A 10,686-nucleotide genomic window follows, 5' to 3' on the forward strand; every position below is an offset into this window, starting at 1 on the left:
TCTAAGGAGCCCTGACTGGACTTGCTGGTGGCCTCAGTGATAGTGGGAGACCTGTCAGGTCACTAGTGTGCGTCAGGCCAGTGGAGGACACAGTTTTACTGAGACCCTCACCTGGGGCCATGCCAAAGGCCATCCACTTCACTTCTGGGAAAAGGTTGACCCGTTTGCTGACTCACCCACCTAAGACACAAGGTGAGGGGATTGGGTAGAAAAGAAGCCAAGGTGTTGCTTCTCCATCTCAGAGCGGGGCCTTCCGGACTGAAAAAAAAAAAAAGAAGAAACAGAAAAGAAATGATAGGTGGGCTGAGAGTCCCTTTCTTCCAGAAGAATTGTGCTTAGGTGGGAAAACATGGGGGTTGCCAGTATAGTCCCTGAGGATGTGACTGTGGCTCTACTTCTTGCTGGCTGTATGGCTTTGAGCAAGTTACTTGATTAACTGCCTGTTTCCTCATGTCTAAAATGGGAATAAAAATAACAGCTACCTTACAGGCTCATTGGGAGTATTAAATGAGATCATGATGCGCAGGAAAATGCTTAGCATAGTGCCTGATAGATAGTGCTCAATAAATGTTAGCTGATGCTATTAACAGGCATGAAGACTGGCTTTGATCGAAGCCAAGGTATGAGAGGTTACCTTCTAGAACACTATATTTTATATCACGCATGTATAGTCACGCAGGGACAAAAGATTCAGCGCCCCAGTGTGTTGTAGTAGAAAGTGCCCTCACCTAGAACCTGTGAGTCCTGAACGCTAGTCTGGGTTCTGCCCTAAACTCACTTTGAGACTTGGAGTTACTTCGTTCCCCTGGGCCTCAGTTTCCTCATTTGTAAAATGGGCTCTTAGGTGGATGGTCTTTGGACTGTTCCCTGGAACACCCAGGTTTCAAAGAGGTCTGGTGATTGCTCTGTGCCCCCGATTCTATGACAACCAGGACAGTAGTTGGGGTTTGATCAGTTTGGTCTGTTGGGGTACTACACAAGATTCCTTTTGAGAATAGAGTCTGCTACTTAAAACCTGCTCTGCTAGTTGCTTTCTAAGGATTCTTGCAACTCGAGCACTTTACAGCATGGGATTAGGAATCCAGGGGGCAATTCTGTGTTCTTGTCACAGCAGCATTACGATGACAGCTCACACAGTGTCCTCATTTTAAAGATGAGTAAAGTGAGGGGAAGGGGGGGAGGGTTAAATTAGGAGTTTGGGATTAACACGTACAAACTACTATATGTAAAGCAGAGAACCAACAAGGACCTACTGTGCAGCACAGGGAAATCTACTCAATATTTTATAATAACCTATAAGGGAAAAGAATCTGAAAAGAATATATATGAATATGAAGGTGAATATATATATTAATATAAATATAGATAAATGAGTCACTTTGCTGTACACCTGAAACTAACACAACATTGTAAATCAATTAGAATTCAATTTAAAAAAAATGACCAAAAAAAAAAAAGAGCAAAATGAGACTCAAAGCAAAGGGCTCGAGCAGCAAAGTCCAAAGACCAGCAGCTGATGCCAAGACTCAACTTGTGTCCTGGGTTCCCTGCCTTCCAGGGCTCCACTGCTTTCACTCCATGTTTCTGCCTTTTGAAACTCTTGGACACTGCATTTTATAAAATGGGGCTGCCACAGGCTGGGTGAATTCAGTGTTCCCAATACGCTGCTCATCTTAAAATATCACCATCTTGCTGTGCTCACATCTCAGACACATTTATCATGAAAGAAGGGCAGATAGACATCCAGCCTTCGCTTGACCTTTAAATTACCTCCCTCTCATCGGCGGTGGCTGATCAGCTGCTCTTTTGGAGAACAGGTGGGTCGACATGAGATTGATTGGTCTTCTCTGCAGGGGATGTGACTTGGCCCACTCCAACCCTCTGACCTGCAGAGGACCTCTGAGCTCTGGGAGCCTCAGCCAGAAACAAGAGCATGGATCAGTAAGGCAGGAGGAGGGGTCCTCTGTGCCTGGATCTAGGAGCAGGAGAGAATAGCTTCTGAAGACTCAGAAAGAAGGCCAGTATTTGGGACCTTGGACAAGTCCCTTGGTCTCTCCCTCCCTGGGATCCTAGGATGTTTTTGATAATCAATGAATGTCACTCACCATCTGGCTCTAAAAGGATCGAGTCACTGGCCACTGCACTTTCTGCCGTTTAACACACCCTGAAAGGAGTTCAGGGAAGAGATCAGGAATGAGGCACTCTGTGCTCTGGGAAAACTGGCAGAACAGGTCTTCAGATAGTTAGATATTTTCAAGAGAAAATTTTATGAACCCGATTTCTTGCATCTTCCCATACTTAGAAAGGCACTAAAATCATCAGCTGAGCTATCTGTTCATCATGACTAGCAGGAACCTCCTACCAAGGTGTGTGCTTGATTGCACGTACCCCTTCTCCAAAATCACATCTATGCTGACCTCCTTCCTTGCCTCTTTGGAACAGTTTCTCAGGGCTGTCTGAGAGACTGTCTCCATGGCTATAGGCCTCAGTAAGTCCCCAGAGAAAACCGAAACTCACAGTTCTCACATTGTATGTTTTTATTTCAGTCAACAGAAATTGGGTAAGTAGATAGAAACTCCGCAGCCCAGGATGCACCAATGCACCAGTGACTCAGAAGCCATTGTGCTGTGGTAGAAAAAGTATAAGCTTTGGATCTAGCAGACCCAGATTTGAATCTCAGACCTGGTGCTTATAGGAAAGAAAGTGTTGAGGTAGTTGTGAAACCTTGGGCTGGTCACTAAACTCCTCTGTACCTCAGTTTCTTCATCTAGAAAAAGGAAATAATAATGCCAACTTGCAGGATTATCATAAGGGTTAGGATCATCAATTTGCCTGGTGCCTGTCTTATAATAGGTGCTCAAAATAATAGTTTGTTATTATTATTTTTTTAAAATTAATTAATTAAGTTTATTTTTGGCTGTGTTGGGTCTTTGTTGCTGCACTCGGGCTTTATCTAGTTGTGGTGAGCAGGGGCTGCTCTTCATTGCGGTGCACGGGCTTCTCATTGCAGTGGCTTCTCTTATTGCGGAGCACGGGTTCTAGGTGCGCAGGCTTCAGTAGTTGTGGCACGCAGGCTTGGTAGTTGTGGCTCGCAGGCTCTAGAGCGCAGGCTCAGTAGTTGTGGTGCATGGGCTTAGTTGCTCCACGGCATGTGGGATCTTCCCAGACCAGGGCTCGAACCCGTGTCCCTTGCAATGGCAGGCGGATTCTTAACCACTGCACCACCAAGGAAGTCCTACTTTGTGTTATTGATAGGAGAATGTTTTATGAAATAAAGACCTAAGGGCTTATGAGAGATGATGATTATTTTATTGGCTAACAGGCTGTCTATTCCTATTGGACCAACTGATAACAATTAGTTACCTCACAAAGAAAGAAGAATTTGGAATGGGACAGGACACATGAGTTTCCTTGGGTTTTGTCTGTGGGTTCTGTTTGGTTGCATTCGGCTATGGAACAACCAATTGTTGACCAGTGGAGCTGAGTTACACACTGGCTAAAGAAGTCCACTTTGAAAAAAGCTTAGAGAGGTCTTAGTTTTCTGGGAGCAAGCCCATCAGAAGCCAATGTGTGACCGGGCTGCCAATACAGATAATAGGCTCTTGGAGTGCATTAAGAGAAGTAGCAAGCCTACAGTGAAGGAGGAGATGGCCGGGATACGCTTAGAAATCTGGGTTCCGTTCTCTGAGAGTCTCATTGTCAAACTTAAGTGTGTCCTGAAGAAGGTGATTAAGATAGGAAGGGTCTGGAGAACTTGCCAAATAGGGAACAAGGACAAGGATGGGAGATTTTTATCCTGGAGAAGACAAGTGTCAGCGTGATCCATTTAAATCCCTGAAGGGCTGCCTTGGGGAAGAGGGAGATGTTTGGTTCTGTGGGACACCAGGGTCACAGGGTTGGGGGGTGGGGGAAAGGCAGAGTCAGTGCTTTTTGCACAAAGTTTTCAAGAAGGCATATTCAGTTCAATTTAAAAAGATACCTTGTAGCAAAAAGACACCTTGTAGCAAAAAGACATCTACCGTGGAATTGGGCCACATTCTGAGGTAGCGTGTACCAGAGGCCAGCCAGAGTGAGGCAGGGTGATGTGGAGGTCGTGAGGACAAGATTTGATATCAGATCTGGGTTCAGATCCTGACACGGTCATTTACTGTGTGGGCAAGGAAGCAAACCTCTCTAGATGTAGTTTCCTTAGCAATAAAACGGAGATAGTGTCTAAATTCCTGGGTTGTGAGGATTAAATGAGCTAATATACGGAAAACCCTTAACAGTTGCTGTTCCTATCATTTTGGTTACTTATGGCGGATGTTCTGCTGGCCGGGTTTCTTTCCCGCTCCTCATTCTTGGGATTCTATGAGTAAACAGGCCACTGCTTTTTCTCCTTCATTGTTCTCCTTTGTTCTCCACTTGCAACCAGTTGCTGTTTCACTGTGTTGTGTTAATATAATTCTAGAGAAAGCTGGCCTGATGTGATTGTTTATTAGCGCTTCTTCCTCATTAATTTATATCTTTTTCCCCAGCTGATGAGTATTTTTTGCTTAGAAGTTCATTACTTCTCCCCCCCCCCATTCCAGCAATGCAATTTAAACAACATTAATCCGGTATTTAGCGAGAAAATGGGGTTTTATAATGGGAAACACTCAGTTTGAGAGGTAATCTTCTTTTTCTCTTTTTTTTTTTTAATTTTTATTTTTTGATCATGCTGCGCGGCATGTGGGATCTTAGTTCCCCAACCAGGGATCCAACCCGCACCCCTTGCATTGGAAGCGGGGAGTCTTAACCACTGGACTGCCAGGGAAGTCCTTTCTTTTTTTCTTCTTAAATAACATTAAAAAAAAAAATCTTAAGTTAATGACGAATCACCACCAATTGTCTTGGAGGAAGGTTGCAGAGGGGATAACAGATGAGGGTTCTGGAATTTTAGAGCCAGACATACTCTCCTCTAGCCCCTCATCTTATATGAGGAACTCGGGCCTCAGGGAGATTGAATTATGGGCTCCTGGCCACCAAAGGGTAAATAGCAGAGATGCTGGGGTGTGAATCTCTTCCCACTGTACCGAGCTGCGTTTCCTTTGCTGCGGTGGCTGCAGGCTTGAATCCTCTTCTTCTGCTGTGTAGCCTGCACTTGGCAAGTATTTTAACTTCACTGAAGCTCAGCTTTTTAAATTTATAAACTGTCCATGTGGTAGTAGTTTCTTCCTTGTAAGTATTATGGGTAGGATGATCTAAGTAAAGCCATTACACCATTGCTGGTAACTAGAAGGTATGGAAAGAGTATTTCTTAAATGAAGGGATAACAAGTTCAGGTTGTTACTGTTGATAGTGGTTATTTACCTGAGTGCTTCCCAGATGCCAGGCCTTTGCTGAGTCCTCCATACAACCCTGGGAGGTAGGTATTATAATATGTCTCTACTGTCAAGAGAACTCTGCAACTTGTGTTATTTCCCCATCCCTGCCTTGTTCGTTGCTCTCCACCCCCATCCATTCCTACCGGACTAAACAGTGACACCCTTACAATGGAGAGTTATTAGGGATCTGTTTCAGAACAGCAGAGGCAGCTCCTGGGGAGTTGCCTCTTATTCCACACAGTCAGGGGCGGAGGCATCTCACAATACAGGGTGGGGCTTGGCAGCAGTGAGAAGCAAAGGAAAGTGGGGTGACTCACCTTGGGTCCAGGAGGAGGAATCTGACTAATCATCCCTTACACCAGTGGGTCTCAACCGGGGACAGTTCCGCCCCCCTCCCACAGGTGACATTTGGCAATGGTCTGAGACTTTTTGTTGTCACAGCTGGCAAAGGGGGGTGGTATGAGTGTGCTACTGGTATCTCATGGGGAGAGACAAGGGATGCTGCTAAATACTGTAAAGAGCACAGGGCAGCCTCCACAGCAAAGAATGATCCAGCCCCAAATGCCACTAGGGCAAAGGTTGAGCTCCACTGCCCATACCCATCCAGTGATTTGATCTTCGTAACACATCGTGAAGCTGGATGAAAGGGAGCTGATCCTTAATAAGGGTAAAGGGCCCTCTTTTGTGCCAGGCATTGAATTAGGCTAGAGTTGGGAAAATAGATTTTAATCTGCGTGCCAACTTGATCAGTTGGTAGGGGCTTCTTGGATCGCTCTAGGGACAAGGATTCTGAGGCTCAGCAGGAAGGCTCCCAGCTCTGCCACTTTCCATCCATGTAGCACTGGGCAGTTACTTAACTTTTCTATGCCTTAGTTTTCGTATTTATAAAATGCCAGTGATAATAGCATCTCCCTCACTGGGTTGTCAGAGGATTAAATTAATATTCCTGGGCTTCCCTGGTGGCGCAGTGGTTGAGAGTCTGCCTGCCGATGCAGGGGAAACGGGTTCGTGCCCCGGTCTGGGAGGATCTCACATGCCACGGAGCGGCTGGGCCCGTGAGCCATGGCCGCTGAGCCTGCGCATCCGGAGCCTGTGCTCCGCAACGGGAGAGGCCACAACAGTGAGAGGCCCGTGTACCGCAAAAAAAAATAATAAAAAAAAAAAGAAATTAATATTCCTAATATACAACACGCTGGCACGCTGTTATCATCATCATCACCTTCACTATCAGGGACATAATCTTGCCATATATTTACCATCCTTGTTGTACTCAAATGATATACAATCTCTTAAGTAGGCAAGACATGTATAATTGGTCCCATTTTTTAGGATGAGAAAATTGCATTGCAAGCTGGTTAGAGCGTTCAGAGAGATGATTCCAAGTGTTAAAATATAGAGGCGAGCCTTTACAGAGAGTGTCATCTTAATTCTTGAAGTGTTTTGTCAACCAGCGTTATCCTTTGCCCAACTCTGAAATGTCTGTACAGATCCTCAGGGGCTGATCTTTACTGCACGTTTGTACTGTTCAGGTTGGTGTGAGCTGTGTTCCTGTCGTTAGGCAATAAAGGGCACTTTGGCGCTTACTGATCTGAGCTGACCGTGGGTCTTCCAGAACAAGAGCAAAGTGGAATCACTGAGACCATAGGTGATAGGGGCACCTCTGGCTCACATGTGGGCAGCCCACATATGGCATTATTTTGCTTGTCTCTCTCCATTTTTCTTAAATTTACAACTTCAAATTTTCTTTGTTTTCAAAAACTAAGTGACACGGAAACTTCTTTTTTTAAAAAAACTTTTAGCCCGCCGCCGCCACTACTGTAGCATTCAGGGCCCCTCAATGCAGGCGGCGGAGGCATGGCCGACGCAACAAACCCGAGGTGCTTAAGGCTGCTGGCGACGACAGCCAGCATCCGCAGCCCGCGGAGCCGCCAGGGAAAACCTCACCCGCCCGAGCAGGAGAAGCAGCCACCGCAGCACAGCGGCAGCTCCAATGGCGTTAAAATGGAGAATGATGAATCAAAGAAGAGAAACCTGAATTAAAAGAAAAATCTACAGGAAATAAGAGGGTCAATGGATTTCATCCTCATTCAAAAGACAAGAATTCAGGCACTGGAGAAACGAAGGGTCCAAATCGTAACCGAGTTTTTATTAGCAACATCCCATATGACATAAAATGGCAAACCATTAAAGATCTAATAAGAGGAAAAGTTGGGTCAGGTTACATACGTGGAGCTCTTTAAGGATGCGGAAGGAAAATCAAGGGGTTGTGGTGTGGTTGAATTCAAAGATGAAGAATTTGTCAGGAAAGCATTAGAAATTATGAACAAATATGATCTTAGTGGAAGACCATTGAATATCAAAGAGGATCCTGATGGAGCAAATGCTCGTAGGGCATTGCCACTGACAGGGGGATCATTTCCAGGAGGACATGTACCCAACATGGGATCAGGATTGATGAATTTACCACCTTCCATTCTCAATAATCCAAACGTTCCTCCTGAGGTTATCAGTAATTTGCAGGCTGGGAGACTTGGTCCCACAATTTTTGATGCTTGGTTCCACAATTTGTTGCTTCAAAGTTGGTTGGAAGGAGCCAAAGGAAGTGTTCAGCGTAGCTGGAACTGTAAAGCGGGCAGATATTAAAGAAGACAAAGATGGCAAGAGCAGAGGAATGGGCACAGTCACTTCTGAACAGGCAGTTGAAGCAGTTCAAGCAATTTCTATGTTCAATGGGCAGGTTTTGTTTAATAGACCTATGCATGTGAAAATGGATGACAAGTCTGTCCCTCATGAAGGCTACCGTTCATATGATAGTAACACACCACAATTACCACGTGGTCTTGGAGGCACTGGAATGGGACTTGGTCCATGTGGACAGCCTATTAGTGCCAGACAGTTGAACGTAGGTGGTGGAATGGGAAATTTTGGTCCAAGTGGTATGGGAAAGGATGGTCCAGGTTTTGAAGGAATGAATAGAACTGGAGGAGGAATTGGGTTTGGTGGTCTGGAAGCAATGAATAGCATGGGAGGATTTGGAGGAGTTAGTCAAATGGGAGAGCTATACCGTGGTGCGATGACTAGTAGCATGGAGAGAGATTTTGGACGTGGTGATATTGGAATAAATCGAGACTTTGGACATTCCTTTGGAAGACTTGGTGGTGGAATGGGTGGCATGAAGAGTGTGACTGGAGGAATGGGGATGGGGCTGGATCAGATGAGTTCCAGCTTTGACAGAATGGGACCAGGTATAGGAGCTATCCTGGAAAGGACTATCAATATGGATCGAAGATTTTTATCAGGTCCAATGGGAAGTGGAATGAGAGACAGAATAGGCTCCAAAGGCAGCCAGATATTTGTCAGAAATGTCATGTAATGTTTGCAGAAATAAAAATGGAGAATGGAAAGTCAAAAGGCTGTGGAACAGTCAGATCTGACTCCCCAGGATCAGCTGAAAAAGGCTGCAGAATAATGAATGGCATAAAAATCACTGGCAGAGAAATTGATGTTCTCTTGGATCATAATGCATAATTTGAAACCACGGTTGGAACATTCTTACATCTGTTTTGCTGAATCTCTTAGTAAAAGTCATTTTTTAAAGTAATACTGTATGCTTACAAAAGTTGTAAAAATGTACTTTTAAAACTCCCACCAGCTTTTAACAGTATAGTGTTAAATATACTCTGATTTTTGTTAATCTCAAGTTTGGATTTTTAAAGACAGCAAGTCTGGTCGTTCAGTTTAAATGAATGGTTGTACTATTTTTAATGAAATAAGCCATTTTCATGTTGTTTTCAGTTCTACGTAGTGGGATTTGTTTGTTCAAGTGTCCCCAGCTTTTATCAATGTATTGTAAGGTAAAACATAGGTGTTTTTTTCAAAACTTCTGTTTAATATATGTAATTGTCCTTGAAAAGCAAGGGCTCAGACAAATTAGGATATGATCTTGGTTGGTTTTAAATTACTTTTTGTTGGTGATAAAGAATTATTGTAAGTTTTAGATTCTAAAGTTCAGAATATTTTTCATTTGACTTAAATGAAGAAATGGAGTTTTCTTTCTCTGCCCTTCCCCATCATTCGCATTTTCCACATAACACTATTAACATTAACCGCCACAGCCCCTTATTTTATTATTTCCAATAATTCCAAGTTCATATAGAACTGATAATGTTGCAATCTCCAAGTATAGTAATAGGCAGATTACTCCCAACTTTCTGTCTAGTTTCCAGCCATTAAGATGAACTGCTAAGAAAAGAAAAATAATTGAAATGTTGAGAAAGATGGTTATGTAAGTTAGTCCGCTACTGTTCACTTCTACAGGAGCAGATGCATTTATAAATGCAGTTTTAATAAGCCATGGAACTCCTAGGCACAGCACATCGAACACGTTGGATCCCACAGTGGTAGACATTAGCCATATCTCCTTTGCCTGCAAAAAAAGCATGTTGTTAAAATATGCATACCAATACTGTATTTTATTAATAAGCTTCATAAGAATAAACACTGGATACTTCTTCCGTTTGTTTTGGAAAATTGTTGTGTCAGAGCAAAAGTTACTGAGTTTGTATTTTTGAATTTTGGGGGGGGTTAGTGTTAGAAGTCTTAACATTTATTTATCCAATAATTATCTATTTATTAAACCATTTTTCAATAAGGTATGTAGATTACTTGTTGTTTTTCATCGTAACGTGGTTAATTATGATTTACTACACATTTCAGATGAATATTATTTGGGGGTTTAGATTCAGTGAAATTAATCTGCTATTAAATAGTAAATCCTTCCTCTTGAGTCACTCCTTTTTTTTTCTTCAAAGTATGTTACTGAGGAAATAAATATTTTAAAGGTACCTTTGCTCAGTGTATTTCAGCCAGGCTTTTAAGAATGGGCATTGCAGCTTGACGGACCTACTTCTCACCTTTTCTTAGAACAAACACACTTGCGATCGTGTCTGGTACGCTTGTTCCTGCTGCTAATAAAGTAAGACCCATTACTGTATCTGGAATTTCTAATGTTTCCCCTGTAATAAACATAGATATTACAAGTTCCAAATCTTACAGATTCACTAACTGTTCTCTGCAGATATTTCTTTCCTGAAAAAGAAAATAGGCATATTTAGATTTCAGAACCAAGATGTACTTACTTAGATTTTAACTAGCAAAATATTTGAATAATATTGGTGAATTGGTAACCCAAGTAGCACAGATTTTTAATGGCAGATATTGTTATTTGATACACAAAATTCTACCAAGGAGTAATTTCCCTACCTGCTATGCTTACAGCAGTTTTGGATGTCCACTGTTATCAAGGCTGTTGCTTAAAATACGCTAATGAGATTGGTCATTT

General features: G+C 43.1%; 1 pseudogene; it reads left to right on the forward strand.

The window, feature by feature from the left end:
- The first annotated feature begins 3,566 nt into the window (after positions 1 to 3,566).
- LOC101339748 (myelin expression factor 2 pseudogene) lies at positions 3,567 to 10,055 on the forward strand (annotated as a pseudogene).
- Positions 10,056 to 10,686: the final 631 nt, after the last annotated feature.

The sequence above is a fragment of the Tursiops truncatus genome, chromosome 3 (genome assembly GCF_011762595.2).
Source record: "Tursiops truncatus isolate mTurTru1 chromosome 3, mTurTru1.mat.Y, whole genome shotgun sequence".
Classification (NCBI taxonomy): domain Eukaryota; kingdom Metazoa; phylum Chordata; class Mammalia; order Artiodactyla; family Delphinidae; genus Tursiops; species Tursiops truncatus.